The following is an 18,482-nucleotide window of genomic DNA, read 5'->3' on the forward strand; positions in this document are numbered from 1 at the left end:
AAAACTTCTTCTTACCTTTAAAAGTCCGTCACGAACGGTTATTATGCTGCAACTCCACAGCTCTGCCAGCCTTGGCGCTAACTTCCGGGGAACGATTGAGAGGCTCCACGATCCGCCATTGCTGTAAAAAAGTGGTCCATTGGAGTGAACGGAGATGTCGTAACTCTTCTATTAAATGGCTCTGGGGATACTGAATGGCGGTTAGGTACGACTGATCTCATCAGTAATGCATGACGCAGACTCAACGTTTCGTTGCTCTGATTGGCTGTAGGTCTATTCAAATTGCATTCGGAGGCATTTCGATCTGACCGCGGCCGCGTTGATATTATGACACCAGAGAATTTCCACACCATTAGTGTATAAAACTCCTTCACTACTTAGACTATTCCTTGCACCCCTCTTCTAGCATAAGCCCGAATGGTCTCAACCATATTGCATCAGTAACGTGCACTTGTTGTTACAGCAGAATCAGTTTTGTGTGTACCCATATATTTTCGCAAGCCGTTTTTCTCAACATTTAGCATTTAGCTTATTATTTAATTGAATTTGCTTACTTTAACATAATTGTTCATGGTGGGGCTAAGGTGGGGCTAAGCCAGGGGCGGACTGGGGGGAAAAAGTGGCCCGGGGATTAATTGACAGACAGGCCCACTTAATGCGCGGCATGTATCGGCCGGCCGGCGACGAAAGTATGTTACTTAACAAAAAACCCTATGCCTTTAATGTTATTTTGGACAATTATTCATATAGTAATCACATTACCTGAGCCCTTGAGTTGCCTAGAGCAAAATAGTTACGGAATATATTTAGTGATTTTAATGTTAACAGATCATTGATGCAATAACATTTTGACCCAATTTGCCTGACTTGACACATGGAATAAAACATGGGCGACGTGCGAAGCATCCTCAATGTGGGTGAGACAATTTAACAGGGGGTGTGGGCAGGTGATGGACCTCACCTCCTCTAGGGGGGTCCGGGGGCAAGCTCCCTCGGGAAGATTTTGAAATGTCGAAGTTAAATGCATCAATCTGGTCCATTTTGAGAGCAAAATTAGGGACTAAATCTATGGCAGTCAGTAGGGGCTTGGACTGTGAGCCGTAGGGTCGCCGGTTCAAGTCCCCGACCAGACCTATTTGGAGTGTGGACTTCTACTTGGAGAGGTCCCAGTTCACCTCCTGCCCTGCCGTGGTGCCCTTGAGCAAGAAACCAGACAAGGCTGTACCTTTAGTAATGAATATTACATGTTGTGGAAATCTTTCCACCAATAATTCCAATAAGTAATCCAAAATGTATCACTTCAGGTTTACGAAAGTAACTGTAATCAGATTACTCGTTTTTTCAAATGTAACATGAGCTGAATACAGTTACTTGATTTTTGTATTCTGATTACGTAACGCCGTTACATGTATTCCGTTACAACCCAACCCTGGCCACACCCCACTGGGCTGGGCTGGGCTGGAACACTTACAAATGTGGGCAGGTAGGATTTAGGTAAGCAAAAAAAAAAAAGGGAGTGTCCGGAACACTTACAAATGTGGGCCGGTAGGATTTAGGCAAAAAAAAGAGGCAAAGATTTTTTATTTTATTTATTTTTTTAGAAACTTTTTTTTTTTTTTGGCCCTCCGGCCCACACACAGCACCGGCCCACCGGGGAAACTCCCGGTATTCCCGATGGCCAGTCCGCCCCTGGGCTAAGCCATTTCTTGGTATGGCTGTAGCCTACCCCAGCCATACCATGGCGCCGCCACTGTGTGGGGGAACAATAACTGACTAGAAAGGGACAGCGGGTGGTGCTGGAAGAGTGCCAAACCATAACTGATTTAATGAGCCATTCGCAGTTTCACTGTACCGGCCGTGTGTACTTAGACTTGCATGGCTTAATCTTTGAGACAAGCATCTCTCGCCCCCATCGCCATCAATGGGACTGCTGTGGAGAGAGTCAGCAACTTCAGGTGTCTATCACTGAGTACCTGAGATGGACTCATCACACAAACACACATCAACAAAACAGCTCTACAGCGGCTCTTCCTCCTCCGGAGGCTGAGGAGGTTCAACATGGACTCCAAGATACTCTGCAACTTCTACTTCAACTTCAACTTCTACTTTCTACTATATGGCGCATTTCCACTGCAGGGTCTTGCACGGCTTAGTACGGTATAGTTAGGCCTTGGTAGGCCAGGCTCACTTTATGCTGCGTTTCCATTACAGTTTAGTAGCTGGGCAGTAACTAGTGACACAGTAGGCGGAGCCGTGACGTCATCTTCAATGCGAACCACAGAAACCACATCAGCCGTTAGCTGTTAGCACTCAGAGCTCACAGCTCCTCATATCTGTTCAGAAACTAGACAAAAGTTAAACAAGTACAAACCACAGACTGTCTATGTCATGGTGAATACAGTCGCTGGTTTATTTATGTCCGTATAGGCCGTTGTTGTGAGTGTGGACAGTCGGAGCATATACTGCGATCCCCATTCAGAAAACACGCATTTTAAAAGGTTTTTCGCCTGCCGTCTTGTCTGCAGACTTGTCAAAGCATTAATTCATGGTGGTTTTTACTAACCGGTATCAGTATGTTGTTACTTCGGCATCATTTTGAAACATGTATTACAATTAAATCACGGTAAAATATGTTCATTTTGTTGTAGTTGTAGCCCCCTTGCCAGCGATTCTCTCACTAGTTTAGCATATTCAGCTTGGTTGTTGGCCCGGAAAGAACCTGGATTTTGGAGTGCCAGAAAAACTGTGAAACAGTACCCGTTAGCCGGAACTAACCCTAGTGGAAGCGCAACAAAAAACAGGCCGGGTTTGGCACGGCACGCTTAAACCGTGATATGCGCAGCCAACACACTCTCACTCCCTAAGCGTCCAATAGCGACGTTTGGTCAGTGTCCGTGGCGTCCAATTGTGACGCTCCTAGGCTCCTTCAGCGTCATAAAGGGCGCAAATAGCTTTCAACTGATTGCAATGTATTCCCATCTGCGTCGGGATTTGACGCTCATGGAAGCACGGCATTCGTTTATGTCGGCTGCCCTTAAAGGTAATGTGAGCGTCCATTCCCAGGAGTAAAGGATGGCAGAAGACACTACACTACCCAGAATCCCCAGCTATCGTTTGGACTACACCATATGCTCTGTTTGACAAACCCCGTGATAGTCCTCAAGCTCTGTGATTGGAGAGTGTGCTCCGAGGGTTAAGCCGATTCTCGAACAGCACTTGAAATGGGATGGAACCACGGCAGACTGTCCAAAACTGGATTTGAACGGGTCCACCGCGTCCCCCCTCCCCCACCCCGTCCCAGAACTACACATGCTGGCTATTCTGTTTCGCAACATGTTCTCTATGGCACGTCTCTACTGGGAGTTGTAGTTTTAAAAGACGTTTTCGTATTTCCCATAATAAGAAGTTGCCAGTATTAAACTGTGTACATCCCTGGAGGTTTAGGGGACAGGAAACACTCACATTTAAAACATATAATTAATAAATGGGTGAAAATTGCTTGTGCAGTATTAATATATATACCCACATGCCAGCTAAGGTCAGAAGAGCTTTATTTAACAGCTGGTCTTATGTGTGTGACCCCTGTGATAACATTACATTACATTAATTGATAAGCCTGAAACATGCACTTGTCAAGGTTCAGAGGCACATTTTGCAAATATGGCAGTAGCCATCGATCAGCTTAAGATAAGATATACTTTATTGATCCCAAGTTGGAACATTTGCGTTACATCAGCATGTGTAACAGTTAAATATGCAGTTGTGTTTATTTGAAAATCATTTAGTAATAATCACACAATTCTGTGTTTTATATTCAACAATTCTGTGTTCTTTATTTATTGATTGTTCAATACCTGACAAGGCCGGAGATGAAATATCTACATACATCTTATAAGAGTATAATACATTATGTATAATATCAGTTAAAATAAGTGCTTCAACATAGTTAACATTGCTGGAGGTATGCACAAATATTGATAGATGTCTTGTAATGCACTATTGAGGAACCTGCAACCCAAGTTTTTCATTCACAGTGCAGAACTACACCACAGTTGTGTAGGCCTATATGATATGTCAATAAACCTTAGAAAATCATGAAATCTTGAAAGGGATGTGCAAAATAGTCATTATATACAGTCTTTAATTAACTATTAGTAGAGAATAACGAGTAATGAATATACTTTATAGGGATCGTATTAATATCTAATAATAAAAAATAATTCAATTCAATAACATGCTTTAACCACCAGGTGTCCCTTTATATCAGCTGTGCACCTTTATGGTGTAAATACAGCCTATCTACCAATTGGATCAAATATAAAAGTGAGCCGAATTAGTGTTGATACTGCAAGGAGACGTATTGTGTGAAAAGAAATGTAAGATGTTGTTTAATGGATGATATATTTATGATCCACGTCACGTTTTCAGTTCCTCATGTTTGTCTTCTCATCAGGGCTCTATAAATACAGAACTACGGCAGATATGTAATATGTAATGCAGCCGAACCGTGTATTACAATGCCGTTATGTGATGACTTTCAAAAGGAAAAGCAAGCACACTCGGAATAAAGTATTATATTATTTTTTTTAAATGTTTTCGGTCTGTTTCCGGTATTTGTTAATGACGATGTGCTGTGAGATGTGAGACTGGAATTGCACAGGGGGAAAATAACGTAGGCTATCTTTAGATGCGGATTTTGTTAAACTAATATGTTTAGGCTGTGGACCAAACATCACATGATGAAGGGAAGGGGAGAGGGGTGCACTTGGAGGTGGGGGGCTGGCAACCGGGGGGGGTGGGGGGGGTAGAAATAAAGATAACACCATTAAACAGTTAAACAACATAACAGAAATAATATCGATAGCAGCATCCCTAGCAACCACCTTGGTAACAATGAAAACGTCGCGATTTCCTGAAGTAATCTTCGTAATAACTAGCAAACTAAAGATCATGTACATCCACTGCACACATAATCTGAAAAACAACTCATATTCTCGCATCAAATGACCAAAACGCATTTAATGGCCAAACTAACTTTAAAATAGGCATTTTCTACCGAGAATAAAACGAATTTCGGCCATGTTTTCTTTTTCTGCAGGGAGAAATTTGAAGATCATGTGTAGTCCAAACGATAGCTGGGGATTCTGGGTAGTGTAGTGTCTTCTGCCATCCTTTACTCAGAAAAAATATTTGTTTCTCCGAATCGAAGGGGAAAAATACAAAAGCATTGCACACAATTTAAACCAATCAATGTTGTGTAATTAACAAGGATAATCTGGTGTTTTTTAGTCGATGAGTAGTGCAGATATCACTGTAAAATCAATCGACAGTAAGAGGAATACTTACTTCCGGGTGTACAATTCTCCGTTATCCAATGGGAATGGACGCTCACATTGCCTTTAAGGGCAGCCGGCATAAACGAATGCCGTGTTTTCCATGAGCGTCAAATCCCGACGCAGATGGGAATATATTGCAATCAGTTGAAAGCTATTTGCGTCCCTTTATGACGCTGAAGGAGCCTAGGAGCGTCACAATTGGACGCCACGGACACTGACCAAACGTCGCTATTGGACGCTTAGGGAGTGAGAGTGTGTTTCTGAAGGAGCCTAGGAGCGTCACAATTGGACGCCACGGACACTGACCAAACGTCGCTATTGGACGCTTAGGGAGTGAGAGTGTGTTGAGGAGGGATGAGAGTGTGGTTTCCTCTGGACGACCTGCTATTTGCTGGCTCGCTCCAGGGAGGAAGTCGCTTTCCAGACGGTACATCTCGTATCGCATCTGTCAAGCCTGGGTTTCATAAGAAATTGGAAGAAGATAAACTCAGCCAGCAGAGCGCGGCTCTCGCGGCAGCGAGTGGAGGAACTGACAGCTCTCCTCAAGCATGTCACAACCCACACAGCCCTCTCCGTGACGCAGCTGCTCGGCGTTGGCGTCAGCTGGTCACGTGATGATCCCCCGGGGTCTCTTCCAACAGGGGGACACACCAGAGGTGGTTCATTTGCTGCAGAAGCCTGCTGTTTTAAACCTATTGGTTTATAAACTGCAGAGCTCGCGGCATTCCTCTGTCCCAGATATGCCTCCTACACACGGTCACAATAAATCCACGAGCACCGTTATAACGCCTCGTGTGGACAGCATACACATACCTACCTCTCATCCTCTGGGCGTGTACGCGCCGCATGATGAGAGACGGAGTGAAATGCAGCGTGTGGAAACTCCCTCGCAGCCCTTTGCCTAAAAGTGTGAGGGGTGTCGCAGGCGTATGTCTCGGTGGAGCCCCGGAGAACATGCGCACTCCACCAGAGGAATTCCTCCTCCACGGCTTTGCACGGAGAAATGTCAGTGGAAGATATTTGCACGGCTGCATCTTGGTCTTCCCCCTGTTCATTTATTCAATTGTATTTGAACACCCCGTACTGGGTGTCCTGTCAGAGTGAGTGACGTAAGGGAGCCAGCTGAGCGCCTCTCTCCTGCCTCTCGGCACACAGAGAGCGGCCTTTTCCCCTCGTAGGAGGGGTGTGCCCCTTCCTCTAATACACTTCGTACGAAGTGTCTGATTAGAGTGAGTAACGTCAGGGATCCAGCTGAGCGCTCTCCTACCTGGCTGGCGCGGAGAGAGCGGCTGTTCCCCCTCTATGATCGCAGGATAAGGTGGGACCTTCGTCTCTACTTCTCACAGCGGTCGGTATGTATTGTCCCAGCCTTCACCCCGTCAGGAAAACAGGTATGTTTGCTATGTTCCAGGGACGGGGAGGTGCCATTACGCATGGCACAACAGGCAGGGATGTGTTATTGAGCAGGTGTGTCTGTGCTTCTAGTGCTGGACGGACCCAGTGGGGCGCAGACTACATCATGCTTCGCCCTTAACCCAATAGCGATAGCCTTAGAGGGCGAAGCCATATACGAAATAGACTGGGGTTACCTACTGTAACCCAGCTTCTATGAGTAATGGCGCAGCCCTCTAAGCGCTGGGCCCCACTGGCTCTACGAATAGCTGAAGAAAAGTTATATTGTATGGGAGCAGATTGCCGGGCCACCTTCCTATTTATACCGGAAGGAGGCCCGAGGGTGGGGCCCACCTAGCGGGTGGGCGTGGACTACAAGTGTTTCAGTGCTGCGCGGGGGTGCAGAGGGATAACCCAATAGCGATAGCCTTAGAGGGCTGCGCCATTACTCATAGAAGCTGGGTTACAGTAGGTAACCCCAGTTTTATTTCCCTTCCCTCATTCTGCGATGTGTTGCGGTATCCTCGTCGGCAGTTGTAGTGTTGTCATTTGGTATGTGTATCTTGCTTTGTTATAGACAACTCAGGAGACAGCGAGTATCGTTAACTGTGCTTTATTCCCGCTCTGTACTACCTAATAACCCGTGCCCCGCATATCACATTCCGGGTCTCCACAACTCCGGACCAAATAGTATGTAACAACATTACAACACCCAGTCAGGCCACTACCAGTTTTTTGTGCCATTTTGCTGGATTTATTTGTCAATATTTACAGCGTTGCTGCACATAGTGATAGCCCTCTAGTTTAAATCTACTACCCAAAAATAAACATATGGAGATGGGTTACTATTTAAAAAAAAATTCAAATCTATTTAGGAACCTGTCCATGTGAACATATTTTAAGTGGGGGGGGGGACCTCAAATCCTATAGGGGGGTCCGGGGGCATGCTCCCCCAGTAAGATGGTTTTTTTAAATGTTGGACTTAAATGCATCAATCTGGTGCATGGGAAAATAAAGAGACTACACCCATATGAAACAGGACTGTATACATTTAAATAATCATAAAATCATAAGTACATGACCATAACCAATAACATACCATATCCAATATGAAAAAACATTGAAACTTGTTTAATTATTTGTTTTTGGTTCATTTATAGTTATGAGTGTGTCTGTGCTCCTGAATCAGCCTCTCCTGTCTCCCTCATCTCCCCCTGCTCCTCTTTGAGGCAGCAGCAAAGACTAGTTTTAGCTCTCAACAAGTTTATCTTACCTTTTTTCACCTAGTTCACATTTTATTTTTATTATTCATGCATATTTTACTAATCACTACCCCCTCAAATGGAAATATGTGTTTACATAAATGGTGACCGAACCGTTTGAGACCCACTGAGATAACTTAGACTAAGTTAACTATCTAAACACTCAGAGAGTAATTTACCTCACCTGAGCTGTAGTTATCAGTCTCTCAGTCTGACAGCAGAGGACTCTCCCTCCACCTTGTTGTTGAAACAGCTCCTTATATCCGTTAGCGCAGCTAGCTAGCACCAGATGCTAACAACAATACACGTAACCGGTGCGCGCGCTTTCTCGCTCGCTCGCGCCACACATATCAACACACCCTCCCGAGCTTGAATGACACACAGACCAATCGAGGGTAGTGATGGGCATTTAGATTCCCTTCGGGGACACGAATCTTTTGATTCAGTTCACTTTAAAGATTCGTTCACTGATTCGTTCACCGGTTCGTGAACGACTTCTGGTGATTTGCACGTTCGCGAACGATTCGTCTTAATTCGTTCAGTGAGTCTTCACTACTGCCGAAGTCCGTAGCCTACAAGAAGTTTGCTGGCGTAAAATGTATGAAATTAAAACACATTTTACACCTCACCTTGTTGCCCCATAAATTATGCTCTGGGAATAGGCTACATATTATTTAAGAAATATAATTGGCCATTGTTAAATCTCATAAATGTGTGCCTGACAGCAGGCTAGCACGTTATACTTGCAAACCCATGCGCGTACTATGTGGCCTAACTTAAATCCCAAAGCATTAAACTCCATTTGGCCGAGTTCAAAGTGAATACAAAAATATATCCTCTACATCGGTGACGATTTATTCATATTCTATGTACCCATCTATGTTTACCTTTAGCTAGCGGCTAAGCTAGTGGGACGCTACGGAGCCCAGCTATCCGCCCTCTGAAGCTCCCGACAGGGGGAGGAGAATGTCCCGCTAACGCTGTGTGTGTGTGTGTGGTGTGTGGTGTGTGCGCGCGTGTGCGTGTGTGTGTGTGTGTGTTTCACATTAGCCGGACGCTATGGAGCTCAGGTATCCGCCCTCTGAAGCTTTTAGGGCCGACAGGGGGAGGAGAATACAACGCTGTGTGTATTTATCGCTAAGCTAGCTGGACACTACGGAGCCCAGCTATCCGCCCTCTGAAGCTTTTATGGCCGTCAGGGGGAGGAGAATGTCCCGCTAACGCTGTGTGTGTGTGTTTCACATTAGCGGGACGCTATGGAGCTCAGGTATCCGCCCTCTGAAGCTTTTAGGGCCGACAGGGGGAGGAGAATACAACGCTGTGTGTATTTATCGCTAAGCTAGCTGGACGCTACGGAGCCCAGCTATCCGCCCTCTGAAGCTTTTATGGCGGACAAGTTGAGGAGGATGTCCCGCTCCTGTGTGTGTGTAACTAACTGAGCTCAGATGAGAGGGCTCTGATTACAGTTTTAATCCTCTGTCAAACTGCATGTTTTCTGCTATATTTGATGAGATAAAATGATTTTCTGCCACAGGAGTTTGACAGAGAATAACTGAAAGTACACAGTAAAATAACTTCATAGTAGCCTACTTGTGGTAGAAGTCCAACTAGTACTGAGTGCAACAGTAAAGTACTTCATTGTATTTGTGGTAGTTGTCTAACTGAGTCCAACTCTGTGTAGATGGAACATCCAGTATTTCGGAGGGGCCCTAACGGGACCCTCCTCTTGAAAGAAAGGGATAGAAGATAGAAGAACTGTAGGAAACAGTTCTGAACTGTTTCCGCCAGTTCTTTAAGTTTGTCGTTCGCGAACAGCTTCTCTTTAGCTTTTGGCGGAAGGCGGCGACTCAAACAAACGAATCGTTTTGTGGGAGGAATCAGTTCATCTCGTTCACTTCAAAGATTCGTTCAAAAAGAACGAATCGTTCGCGACGACCGATCACTAATCGAGGGCATTATTATGATCTGTATGAAAGTGCCCATGTCGGCAGGCCACATCATGTAGACAGCCAGTCACCCTCTGTGAGGAAGAGTCAGACCCACATTTGCGCAGCGTTGCGTTCACATTACATACATAACAAAAAATCCTCAGGCCAGCAGGCCACTTAACAGGCCAGGCCATCGGGAAACCTCCCGGTCCTCACGATGGCCAGTCCGGGCCGTCATGACGTGCCGCTGGCGGTTGAGTAGGCATTCCGGCATTTTACTGAGTACCGGCACCTTGCCGGTACTCAGTAAAATACTCAAGAAGTGCCGGTACCACATGGGTAAAAATCAGAAGTGCCGGTATTGCATACTGGTGAGTACCAGCCCAATTCAAGCACTGGCCACAGGCATAAAGGTATGCCTGATTGAGTTGTGCCTATACACTCCTCCCTGTGAAGCATCTCCTGGGAGCAGGGACGATGAACTGAAAACATAAGTCACCTCCTTGGCTCTGACACCCATTTGACCGATAACTATGACGAAAATGGAGCAGCTCAATTTCATTGTTACAGCACAATCAGCTTTGCCTATCATGCTGTCCCTGCGCTTGAAACTATGACCTGCTGTCAATCTCCTGAAATTCTTGACACCATCCTTGTTGGACTCACCTCTGGTATGGATGAGTCAGCTTTCAATTGGCAGATTGACGATCTGATGCGGTAAGAATAATTTACAGCTCAAAAAGATTCACGAAAGAAGGGAGCCGAACCAATCCCCCTCACCCTATCTGGCTCCCCAGTTGACACTTTGGAGTTCTTCTGCTTCATAGGCCTCGTCATCTCCTAAGGTCCCAGGAAATGGTAGCTAAAAAAAATCAGCCCCTTTTATAAAAAATGTACCAGATAGCTTGTACTTCCAGTGGCAGATGAACAGGTTTAACTTGTCAAAGCAGATGATGGTGCACTTCTGAGCGAGTGCCATCATTGAGCCGATCCTCACCTCCTCCATCACCATCTGGTACTCAGACAACTACCAAGGACAGAGCAGCCTGCAGCACATCATTCTCTGCAGAGTGGGATTCGCTGCGATCTATTGAAATTCTAGGAACAGTACGTCTCCATGACCCCTGAGGCAGGCAGAACAAGATTGTAGTCGCCCCCTCCCACTCTTGAGGCAAACTCTTGTAGTCACTCCCCTCAGGACCAATCACACCATAAAAATGTCTTGTGCACCAAATTGAATTCCTTATATGTGAAAATGTTCTTGGCAATAAACTGCTTAGATTTGGATTTGATAGATAGATATTGTACAACTCCTTTGAAGGCCTGGAAAGAACTAGTAATAATAATAATAATACATTTCATTTCAAAGCGCTTTTTCAGGTGCTCAAAGACGCTTTACAGTGGTGATAAAACGAGATAAAATAGAATTTAAAAAATATTAAAACAGCAACACAACATAATTCACAAATTAAAAGCCAATCTGAAGAGGTGTGTTTTGGTCAGTGTTTTGAAAGTGGGGGGGTCGGTGCAGTCTCTGATGTGTTGTGGAAGGGAGTTCCAGAGGGTGGGGGCAGCGATGGAGAAGGCTCTGTCCCCCCAGGTTCGGAGCTTGGTTCGTGTGGGGATAGAGAGGAGGTTCGCTTCTGATGAACGAAGGCTGCGGGAAGGGGTGTAGTGGTGGATCAGGTCGGTGACGTAGGTGGGGGCCTGGTTATTGAGAACTTTGTGTGTTAGCAGAAGGATTTTGAAGTGTATTCGTTGACGGACAGGGAGCCAGTGCAGGTTTTGAAGGACGGGGGTGATGTGGTCTCTGGAGTGGGTGTGGGTGAGGAGGCGGGCAATGCAGTTCTCGTGACTTAACGTTACATCTGACCCGGAAGACCTGAGACTAAAAAACTTCTTCTGTCGGATTAGGGAGTTTATAATTGGGTTATGCTGTGATGTTAGTATTTGCTAATAGCCTGTAACATCATTTTTACATATCAGCATACAAGCTAAGGCAGTTGGGGATAAACAGGGAGGATTTGCACTAAGGACTTTTGCATTTACCATGATTTAGCTCCACAAAATAATAGAGATAATATTTAAGCATGTCAACTGGAAGTTTGATGATGAAGGGGAGAATGTTTTTTTATTTTATTTAGATGCAGTCTGAAGGCTGTTGTTTGAACAGTCAGGAATGTTGTCCACAGCCATCTCCTGCTGCAGAGGTCCCTCTCCCACCTGGAGAAGGCTGGGGGCACTGTGAGAATCATGTTATTTGATTTCTCCAGTGCCTCAACACCATCCAGCCCCCACTCCTTGGGGACAAGCTGCAGCTCTCGGGGGTGGATCACCACCTCACCTTCTATCCTGGACTACCTCACCAACCGTCCATAGTACGTGAGGACCAGGGAGTGTCAATCAGACACCATCATCAGCAGTACGGGGGCCCCCCAGGGGATGGTGCTGGCACCGTTTCTCTTCACCCTCTACACTGCAGACTTCACCCACAACACCGCAACCTGTCACCTGCAGAAGTTCTCTGACGACTCCGCCATCGTTGGACTCCAACGAGGACGACAGGGAGTACAGATTTTTTGCGAGCAATGCGACCAACAACCAATCACATGAATCTCCCGCCCCCGACATACAAAGCAAAAAACCCCGGGGATTTTATGCGAGCAATATATAAACTCCCCAAACAGGCGAAAACCTACCAGTTTCACCCACTGTCTCTGCCACCTCCCTCCATGCCTGGTTCCTCCGGTTTGTATCCCGTTAATAGTTCTGGTCGTAAAGAACCGGGTGATTTGCTACCGTAATTTCTCGTTTGGAACATGAGGAAATGAACTGCGGTCTGGTTCTCCCTGCTTACACGCGGTTTGATTGGCTAGCGCTTCTACTGTCAGATTTGCATAAACGTGTTTGATTGGCTGGCGCTTCCAGCTCAGCTTCAAAAGTTGAACATTGCTCAACTTTGGAATCCTGGAAATCCTGGACATCCTGGAAATCTTCGCTTCGCTCCCCCACAATGAAGTTCGGCAAAAAGCGAGGCAAAGTGACGTCATCCCCATACAAAGTCAATGGGCAGAGAAGCGTTGGAAGATTATTCTGAAGCTGCTGTATGGACATACTGTTATGGAGTGAGAGTGTGTTGACTACAACGGAAGTCCAAAATGCTTGATCGTGACGTGGTTCATAGTTCCCCGGAAATTCGTGGTGGGACATTTGAATGCATGATTACCGGAGATAGGACTACGATTTTTGGTAATAAGTAGTGAATAAAGGTTTTGATTTGTAATATTTATACAACATTTCGATGTGTATGTAGTTACATCAATATTTGAATATTTGAATATTAAGATAAAATAAGAAGTACTTTATTGATACCAATTTGGGAAATGTTTGCTTTGCAGCAGCAAAAGACAAGGCATTGTACATAAGACAGTTAAAAGACTAGAATTAAACAATCGAAAATGTAAACATCTCAAAAAGAAATAAAATAGCAGAAAATATACATAGTGTGAACAGCTATCTTACCTGTTAACATATACATGTTAGGCTAACGTTGCTTTAGTTAAAGAGCCTGTTACTGTTTATTGCTTTGAATTGTTTAAAACAAATATTATCTTCTTAAACTTGAATGGTAGTCAGGAGCATCACATCCTAATGTTTATTGATATAATTAGAGAGAGGGAAGGAAGGCTTCAAAATTCAGATTAGATTCATTTCTACCTTTTCTTTAATTCATGGTGGTTTCAGTAATCCCCTGGTAATTGAGTAATGTCATCTTTATAACTTTCAGAAAGGACAGGAGACCGACAGGTGCCTATCAATGATTGTCAACTGACAGTAAATAAATGGAATTCAATAAACATTGAATAGCATATCATGCAGTTTGTCTGTTCCTTTTCCTCCGTGTTGTCCTGGCATATCGTCTCCCCATGGTTTGCTGTGCTGCCGGATGCTCCAATCGCTCAGAGAAAGGAGTACAAATGTAAGGTTTCCCCACTGACACAGAGAGGAGGAAAGAAGGGCTGGCTCAAGTCAGCAGGAGCAATTTAACTACCACTAAAGACAACAGCAACAAAACATGTGAGGTAGGCCTAATCATATTTTTCACAAAACGAAGACCACACCATTGGGAAGCTTAACGTCTGTTTAATAAAAATAAGGAACAGGAAGAGGCTTGCAAAACTCTGGGAGTTGAGACTCAGGTGCAGGATGAGGGTCTCATTGCAGGTCTTCAGTCTCCATTGAAACCCCCTGGGGTTCTTGTGCTGAAAGAGGGAGACAGGAGAAAGGGTTAGATACATCTAGCAACCTATAGGATGGGAAATTGCTGACCTATTTTAAGCTTACCTTATGTTTTCACTCTCACTTAAGTTTACTGTTTAGAAGTCTCAAATATGCACTCTCAATCCATATCAATAGCGATGTTCTTACATTTTTTATCGAAAAAGTATCTGCGCTTAGGCTAGCCCACACTAGTGCTACCCCAGATCCTGCTCCTTTTCTTTGCCCTGCTGTCCTTGACCACTTTGAGCCTGTATCCCTCTCTTCTCTCTCGGATGTAGTCATGCACCTGCGGCCGACAAACTGCACCTCAGACAGCATTCCCTCTCGTTTCCTTAGAGATGTTTTTGAATCAGTCGGACCAAGTGTTTTATTGCTTGAAAACACCTCTCTTAGCTCAGGATGTGTCCCAGCGGCCTTCAAACATGCTGTGGTTAAGCCACTACTTAAAAAGAAAAATCTCGATCCCTCCATTCTCGCAAATTTTAGTCCCATCTCACAGCTACCTTTTTGATCTAAAGCCCTGGAGCGAGTAGTCTACGCCCAGCTGCAGTCGTTTTTAACCACACATGGCATCCACGAAAAGGTTCAATCTGGCTTCAAACCCATGCATAGTACTGAAACAGCCCTTTTAAGAGTTTTTAATGATCTGCTCCTTGCCGCCGACTCAGGTAGCCCAGCTGTCCTGGTGCTGTTAGACCTGACTGCTGCCTTCGACACTGTGGACCATAGCATCCTGTTGTCGCGGCTTGAACAGTCCGCAGGCATCACAGGCTCTGCCCTTGCATGGTTCAGGTCCTACCTCTCAGTAGCCTCTCAGTGCAGTTGGGTGCCTTCTCCTCTGCCAAAGCCCTTCTTACCTGTGGGGTTCCCCAAGGCTTGATTCTGGGCCCCATCCTTTTTCTACTGTACATACTGACCCTAGGTTTAATTCTCACAAAACATAATATCCCCTTCCATCGTTACGCTGATGATGTACAGATTGATCTGCCTCTCAATCAAAATGCCAACTCACTACAGCAGTTGATGGACTGCTTTACAGAGATTAAATCCTGGCTCAGCCAAAACTTCCTCACCCTCAACGAGAGCAAGACCGAGGTCATCTTTTTTGGACCCCGACCTCCAGCCTCTCCGGTTGATATTCTGGGCTTCCTCAATAAAAACATCCTCCCCTCTGTCATGAACCTTGGAGTGACCTTCAATAGCGCTTTTAAATTTGATAAGCAGGTCAGCACCGTAGTCAAGACCTGCTTTTTTAAAATACGACTATTGGATAAGACCAAGTCGTTTTTATCTTTTAAAGACCTAGAAAGGGTTATTAACGCCTTTGTTACCTCGAGACTGGATTACCGCAATGCTCTGTATGTGCGTATGAACCAGGCCTCAATTAGACGCCTGCAGCTAGTGCAGAACGCAGCTGCACGTCTTCTAACTGGCCATAAAAAGCGTGACCACATCACCCCAATTCTGGCCTCATTGCAATGCACTGTGTCACGGAGGTGATCTCTGGGCTCATAGATCTCGGCCTCCGTTACGGGTTGTTTAGTTTTTTGTTGTTGAAAAGTGTTCCCCTTTCCCCATGTCTGTTGTTGATTGTGTGCACCTGGTGCCCTGTGATGTCTCCTCCCCCCTCACCTGTGTCCTGTTGGGTTGATTGGGTTGGGCATTTAGGCTTTGGGGTTTTGCTGTTTGGGTGGTAGTGTGTGTGAGATCCTGGTGGCTGCTGGCTGTGCCCATGTGAACAGCAGCAGCAGGATTGAGGCTGTGTGTATTGTGTTCATGCTGTAATAAATGCCCACACCGGGTTATATTTGGGACGTGCTGCCTCTGCCTCCTTGCTTGGTCTGGATCGCTCAATTGTCAGCTTCACACACTGGCTTCGAGTTCGGTTCAGAATAGATTTTAAAATCCTTTTATTTATTTTCAAAGCCCTAAATGGGCTGGCTCCGGCCTATGTAACCGAACTCCTCGATCGCTACACCCCAGGCAGAGCCTTAAGGTCGGCTGACCAGCTGCTGCTGGTAGTGACCAAGACCAGGCTCAAAACCCGAGGGCACCGAGCATTCGCAGCAGCGGGCCCTAGGCTCTGGAACACTCCATGTGAGGTCAACACTTAAAACTCACTTTTTCTCTCTGGCCTTCTAGGCTTCTCTTATCAAGAATATTTTTTATCCAGGACCTTTTCCCTCTCTAACCTCTCAAGTTTTATTAGAGGGAAACGGTTTGTAGAGTTGCTTAGACAGGCCGGGGAGTGTTACGATTCTTAGACACAGCGTACCTCCCTATCTCTCATCAATTTCCAACTAAGGCTCCAGTGGGGACCTTGTTCCCTGAGTGTGCCTCTCCACCTATGTTTCTTACTCTCTTACTTGCTACCCTTTGCCCTCAACCTATTCTAAGGGAGTTCTTCCGTCTGTCTGTCTGTCTGTCTGTGTCTGTGTATTCTCTTGTTCCGATTAACCCAGCCAAATTTGTTCTTGTTTTGTGTCTATACGCCGGGATCCGGAGTCGAGGCTGATCCTCCTGCTGTAGTCCTGTGTCCTGGATCCTCTATCCTGAGTTCTGGATTAAGTCGTGGACTTCGGGTCGTGGCTAAACCTGTCTCTGCGGTCCTGCCTGGGTCTCGTCAGGCTCCCACAGGATTGTAGTTGACATCTTCGTAGATTCATCTTCTTATTACAGACACATGCATTTCCTAACATTTGGACTACCTATGCTGTAAAATGTATTATCTCTTCGATTTATACACGGCATCTATTGCACGTCTGTCCGTCCTGGGAGAGGGATCCCTCCTCTGTTGCTCTCCCTGAGGTTTCTCCCATTTTTTCCCTTTCAACTGTGGGTTTTCTCCTTTTAGAAAGTTTTTTCCTTGTACGATGTGAGAGTCTAAGGATAGAGGGTGTCGTTTTTCTCATACTGATATTCTGAACAATCTGTGCTGTTGTATTAGCTGTAAAGTGTCTCTACTGTAGGCTATTTTTATTATATGTACAGCACTTTGGCTCGACCAAAAATCGTTTATAAATGTGCTATATAAATAAAACTTGATTTGATTTTGATTTGATGTATCACAAAAATAGCTCTCTTCCTTATTATTGTGTAACGTTAACTATATTATACTAGCTTGAACTCCAAAATGGATATCCTCATTTCACCACCCACTACAATCACACGCCCCAATGTTATATTTAACTAATATGTAACTCCCTCCACCCCGGATAAAAGCACGTTAAGAAGCCCCTTTTCTCTAATTCCACGACGTTGGAGGAAATAACATTAGGAGAACGGATTAATAGGCTGTTAGTGGTTAACGTGTGTTGCTAACTTTATCCGGTATCCTAGCCTCATCTGTTATCTGTAAACGTTAAATATACTGATTTAAGGGATAATCCACTAACATCCTTTAATACACATGTGTAGTTAATTTGATTCAGATGTTCTGATAATATCCGCAATATAAATCTTTAAACGTCTTCTTACCTTTAAAAGTCCATCACGAACGGTCTATTATGCTGCTACTCTACTGCGCTGCTAGCCGCAGATCCTCTCAATAGTTCTATTGAGAGGCACGATCCGCCATTGCTGTGAAAAAATGGTCCATTGGAGTGAACGGAGATGTCGTAACTCTTCTATTATATGGCTCTGGCTCTGCCGCTCAGCGCTGCTGCTTGCCTCTGTCTGTGTCTGCGTTCTTCGCACCTGCCTGTAATCTGAGAAGGTCCCGCCTCTCTGGCTGGCTCCCGCCCGGAAAATCTTCAGTGTTGATTGACACTTCAGTAATAGCCTATCAGATAGAGCTGTGGGACATTGCTCGTATACAGAGAGTGGTGACTGCAGCCAGAGAAACGGCCGCATCAGAGCCAAAGTTTTATCGGCAATTTGAAAAAAAGGCCGATACCGATAATCGGTCAAATGCGGAATATCGTCCCCGATAATCGGCCATAACCTCCCTCCCTGACTCTCTGGACCCCCTGCAGTTTGCCTACAGAGCAAACAGGTCCACAGACGAAGCCATATCCCTCACCATCGACACTGCCCTTTCACACCTGGACCAGAGGAACACATTATATGAGAATACTGTTCATTGAATACAGTTCAGCCTTCAACACCATTGTGCCCTCCAGGCTGGTCATCAAGCTCAGAGACCTCGGGCTCAACAGCACCCTCTGTGACTGGATCCTGAACTTCCTGACGGGCAGAACCCAGGCAGTGCAGGTGGGAAACATCATAATCTCCACCCTGATCCTCAACACCGGAGCCCCTCAAAGGTGCATGCTCAGCCCTCT

Source organism: Pseudochaenichthys georgianus, chromosome 16, assembly GCF_902827115.2.
Source record: "Pseudochaenichthys georgianus chromosome 16, fPseGeo1.2, whole genome shotgun sequence".
Classification (NCBI taxonomy): Eukaryota; Metazoa; Chordata; class Actinopteri; order Perciformes; family Channichthyidae; genus Pseudochaenichthys; species Pseudochaenichthys georgianus.